Source organism: Pteropus vampyrus, unplaced genomic scaffold (genome assembly GCF_000151845.1).
Source record: "Pteropus vampyrus isolate Shadow unplaced genomic scaffold, Pvam_2.0 Scaffold170, whole genome shotgun sequence".
Lineage (NCBI taxonomy): Eukaryota > Metazoa > Chordata > Mammalia > Chiroptera > Pteropodidae > Pteropus > Pteropus vampyrus.
In genome coordinates, this window is record NW_011888951.1 from 1,572,942 (window position 1) to 1,578,387 (window position 5,446).

Consider the following 5,446-nt stretch of genomic DNA (forward strand, 5'->3'; position numbering starts at 1 on the left):
ATTCTTTATTCTCTCTTCTAGAATGATGTACCCCTAGATATCTGCACAGCTCTTTCCCTTGCTTTATTCAGGTTTCTGCTTGAATGTCACCTGATTAGAGAGACACTCTATCCAAAACAGCATCCTATTGCTTGCTTTGTCCTTACTTTGCTTTATTTTTCTCCATAGACTTATCACTTCCTAAATTATATTATATCTATTTGTTTGTTTTCTGCCTTTCTCACCAGAATACAAACTCCCATAGGGCAGAGATTTTGAAACAATGTACCCTACACATACTATATACTCAATAAACATTTATTGAGTGGATAAATGAATGCACAAATTAACATATACTTTGTGCCAGGTACTCCACTAAGCACAGGTGAAACCAAACAAAACAGACAGTGTCCTACTCTCTTTGTCTGTGTGGGGAGGTAGGCAGCAGGGAGCTCAGTAAGAGCCCTGAAGAGGTATCTGATCCAACTGTGGAAGGTCAGAACCACAGAATCCTTTCAGAAGGAAAACCTTTCAAAGCTCAGTCTTAAAGAATGAGTTGGGATAGCCACATAAAGATGGAAAAGTTGGAGGGAGGGGAGGAAACAGCCTGAGAAAAGAAATAGAGGAAAGAAATAGCTTGATGTGTTTTGAGACCCACGAAGACTCCAGTTTTGCAGGAGCTATACTTGTAGCGTGTGTGTGAGTGTATGTGTATGTGTGTGTTAGGGGCGTGTGCAAAATAACAAAAGATAAAGCTGGAGACATAGAAAGGAACAGTTGGTAGAAGGACTTTTATGTCAGTTGAGGATATGAGATCCTATCTTATATGCTAGGGGAAGCAACTGAAGAGTGACATAGTCATATTTGTGCTTTAGAAATATATTATTCTGATCAATGGGTAGAGAATAGATTTGAAGGAGGTCAGGAAGAAAAGCATGGGGATGAGTTTGCTAATAATACAATAACAGTAAAAATTAGAACAGAAAAAATTGTTTTGCTTTCTATAACTACAATCATCTTCTAAAGAGGGCAGATCCTGCTAAATGGGAGGAGGGCTTTTTTTCTGCTAAGAATTTCTATAACTTTGGTTATATACTTTTGAAGACAGGAGCTGTGGAGAGCTGAATTCTCTGCATGATACAAGGAAAGAATTTGGAGTTTCCCATAGAATTTAAATGGGAAAAAAATAATAGGAACAAAGGAAGAGAAACCATCAAGACAATGAGATGCCAGGTGTTGAGAAAAATTCAGTAGCAAAGGAACTTTTAAAAAACAGGGTAGGTAATTTTTTATTTTTATGTTGCTTGCTAATTATTGGGGTTCTACTTCAGGATACAATGCAATCACTCGTGTGAAATATGTCTGCCACCATTAGACAAACAAAAACAAAACTGGACAAAATATGGAAAGCAAAAGTTTTCTGGCATTGGATAACAGGCAGCACAAGACTGGGATCCCTGACAGAAGGGTCGTTCACAACGGGAGCCCCACAATTGCCGCCAGCTCTCTTTCTGGGAATAATTTCCCCCACTGCAGAGCACTGAGCTTGAATCCATGCACAACATATGATTCTGATGAGCTGAGGAAGGAGAACTAAGAGATCATAACAGCTGAAATGGCTGGAATTGTGAGGGAAGGCTGAGGGAGGGGTAAACTGCACAGACAGGAGTCCCTAGAAGTTTGTGTCTTATAGAGTCCTTGGCTGAAAGCTAGGCTATGTATATGCTCATGGAGAAAGTACACAGGCTTGCCAGAGAGCAGCTATAACAAGGTAGAGAATAGAACAAAGATACTACAAGTTAAGCAGTGCTAGAGAACAGAAAAGATTCAGTTCACCCATAAAGTAGAAATTGTTCATACTCAGGCCTCCAGCTGAGACACCAAAAGGAGAATAACATAAGAATGAGGACCACATCCTAACGTAAGGCACAGTCTTAGTAACTACTGACCAGTAGAGCTCTGCAATGATATTAATGTTATTTGTGCTGTCCAAAATGATAATCACTAGCTACATGTAGCTATCAAGCACTCAAAATATGGCTAGTACAACTAAGGAAATGATTTTTAAATTTATTTTATTTTATATAAATTTAAATTTAAATAGCTACATGCGGCTAGCATATTTGATAGCACAACTTTAGTTCCGCCATAAAAAAAGCCTAAAGCCAAGCCCCCACAATATCCACAAGGGACACAGATTCATGTGTTGGCTTCATCAAGTTAGAGGAGCTCAAGAAAGACATTGAGCTTTCCACAGAGCCTCCATATTAAAGCAGAAAAAATAAGAATACAAACATTCAAGTAATAGAACTCCTTATTGTGTACTAGAACAAAAATCACACTTTTTCAGAGGAAGATAACAGAATTCAAGATCTCAACAATATATTGTCAACAATGTCCAGTATACCAACAAAAATTATTAGCATGCAAAGAATAGAAAAACGTGACCCATAGTCAAGAAAACAATTCCAAGTAACTCAGCTGTTGGATTTAGCAATTACATTAAAGTAATAATTTTAAATATTTTCAAAGAATTAAAGGTAGATGCTCTTAATGAGCGAACAAATAGGAAATTCAAAGAGGTATTAAAACCATATAAAAGCTAGAACTAAAATACATAATAACTAAAATTTAAAAATTGACTAGATTGATAGACTTAACAAAACGTTGTGGAGACAGAAGCATAACAAACTTGAGGACAAATCAACAGAAATTATCCTATCTGAGGAAAGAAAAGGAAATGATTGAAGAAAAATGAACAAAAGCTCAGGGATCTTCAGAACAGTATCAACTGGTCAAAATACATATAATAGGAGTACCAGAAGAAGAGAGTGAAAATGGGGAAGAAAAATATTTGAAAACAAAAATGGCTGAAACTTTTCCATATTTATTAAAGGCATAAATTTATACATTTAAAAAACTCAGTAAACGCCAAGTAGGACAAACACGAAGAAAACCACACCTAGGTATATTAGGGTCAAACTATGAAAACAAAAGAAAAAAAGGATCTCAATAGCAATCAAAAAACAAAGACGCTATATAGGGAAACAATTATTGCTAACTTCTCATCGGAAACAATGGAGGCAAGAAGACAATGGAACATTTGAAAGTCATGAAAGGAAAAAAAACTGTCCACTCAAAATTCTATATTCGTCAACAATATTCTTCAAAAGCTAGGATGAAATAAAGACATTTTTGATAAATGCAAGCTAAGAGAATTTGATGTCAGTAGACCTACACTAAGAGAAATGCTGAAGCTTGCTCTTTAGGCTGAAGGCCATTGATATAAAATGGAGACTCAGATTTACAGGCAGAAATAAACAGCATCCCTGAAAATGTATTTAAAAGAGAATTTAAACATAAAAGATTACTTTTTCTCAGAATTCTCTTAAAAGACAACGAACTTGTTAGAGCAAAAATAATAACATCATAACTTATTTAGAAATAAAATATATGACAACAAAGTACAAAGAACAAAATGTGGGTAACCAGAAATATAATGTTATTCCATTTGTGAAATGGGAAATAACTGTCATGTGTGAAGTGAGAAACGAACAAAAATAGTGTGAAGAATCAGGTGTACAGGGAGAGGTAGTATAACAACGAATATAAATAGATTTATTTTGATAAGTTAAAGATACATGTTGTTAGCTCTAGAGCAACACTAAAAAGTAATAAAAGTATTGACGAGAAGCCAAAATAGAGGAAATAAAATGGAATTCCAATAATATATATAATTAGGAAACAAAAGGATCATTAGAGGACAACAACAACAAAACAAATAAAAACAAGTAGCAAGACAGTAGACTTCAACCCAAACATATTGATAATCTTATTAAACATAAAGGGACTAAAATTCCCCAACTAAAATAACAGAATGACAAACTAGATCAAAAAGCAAGATTCAAGACAATTCTATCTACAAGAAATGCACTTTAAGTTTCAAAACATAAATATGTTGAAAGTTTAAGGATAGATAGAAAAAGACATATTATGTGTTATGGACTGAAATTGTGTTTCCATCACCAGATAACATATGTTGAAGCCTTAATGCCCAATGTGACTATATTTGGAGATAGTGCCTTAAGGGAGGTAATTAAGGCTAAATGAAATCTTTGGGGTAGCACTCTAATTCATTAGGACCCACGTCTGTATAAGAGAAAGAGACACCAGAAATTTCTCTTTCTCTCTCTTTCCTTCTCCACATCTGCATGAAGTGACAGCTGTGAAGACACAGCAAAAGACAGCTGTCTACAAGCTAAGAAGAGAGACCTCATCAGAAACCAACCTGATGGCACCTTAATCTTGAACTTTCAGGCTTCAGACCTGTGAGAAAATAAATTTCTGTTGTATAAGCAAGCACCCACAGTCTGTGGTATTTTGTTAAGGCAGCCCGAGCAGACTAATATGCTAAACAAAAAATAAAAATAAGAAAGGTGGTAGGTGTGATTATATTGATATAAAGTTGTTTGCTGTTTGTGCTGTGTTATTGCATTGAGTGATAGCCAAGTCTTTAGCAAAATCTACATTTATGAAAGCTTTGTGCAAGTGAATTTCTTTTCAGGACATCAAGGAAGAGTTTGTCTATGGCCATGCCACCCTGAACAAGCTCGATCCTGTCTGATCTTGGAAGCTAAGCAGGGTCGGGCCTGGTTAGTACTTGGATGGGAGACCACCTAGGAAGACCAGGTGCTGTAGGCATAAAAAATAAAAAATAAGGAATTGTAAACTGACAAGGTCCTTGCAATCTGTGAGATCAACCAAGGGTTGCCTCGCCGAAAAAAATAAATTAAAAAAAGAAAGAAAGAAAAAGCTTGACAATGCAATATACACTGAGGTCCTAAATGCTCTCAGAAAGAGATGGTATGATTTTTCAGCTGAAAAATGAATGTAGTGCATTTCTCACTCTGTAGTTTCATATTAGGTATCTCCATTGAACTTATCCAAAAAATGAACAAACACATTTTATAAAATCAGCTGGTAAACTTATTTTCAAAATGATATTCAATAATTTACAACTAAGAAATCTGTTAGGAAATAAAAAAAATGAGACTTATGAAAGAAAAAAAGAGCTTGAGTTTCATGCCTAGGTCTAGACATTGCAGAATAGAGAGAGCATACACCAACATGGAAACCTAAAGCACAGATGATTATGAAAACCTCAGCCCCCTTGAAGATTTTTAGAACCTTAAGAAAGATATTAGATCTTCACAGGCCATGAAATAATGTTTTGATCTGATACTAGGACACTTTCCACTAATATACAGCACTTTCTTCTTACTAGTAGCAAATAGCACAATGGATATTTATATTAAATAATATGGGAGTTCAAGCTACTAGAGGGATCAGGAAAGGCTTCTTACAGGAGGGAACTTTAACACTGGATCTTAAAGAAAGAGCGCAATTGGGAAACCTGGAGATTCACTGCTACGTTTCTGAGGAAATGTCACAGACAATAATGAACGAT

General features: G+C 35.5%; 1 long non-coding RNA gene and 1 pseudogene across 1 annotated transcript in view; both read left to right on the forward strand.

Moving 5' to 3' along the window:
* The window catches only part of LOC111745924, a 7,094-nt gene extending 2,753 nt beyond the window's left edge, over positions 1 to 4,341 (forward strand). The window contains exons 3-4 of the long non-coding RNA XR_002782850.1: positions 1,084 to 1,256; positions 4,197 to 4,341. This is a non-coding gene — a long non-coding RNA (uncharacterized LOC111745924). The remainder of the gene's footprint in view (positions 1 to 1,083; positions 1,257 to 4,196) is intronic.
* A 220-nt stretch (positions 4,342 to 4,561) lies between these two features.
* Positions 4,562 to 4,680, forward strand: LOC111745928 (annotated as a pseudogene).
* Positions 4,681 to 5,446: the final 766 nt, after the last annotated feature.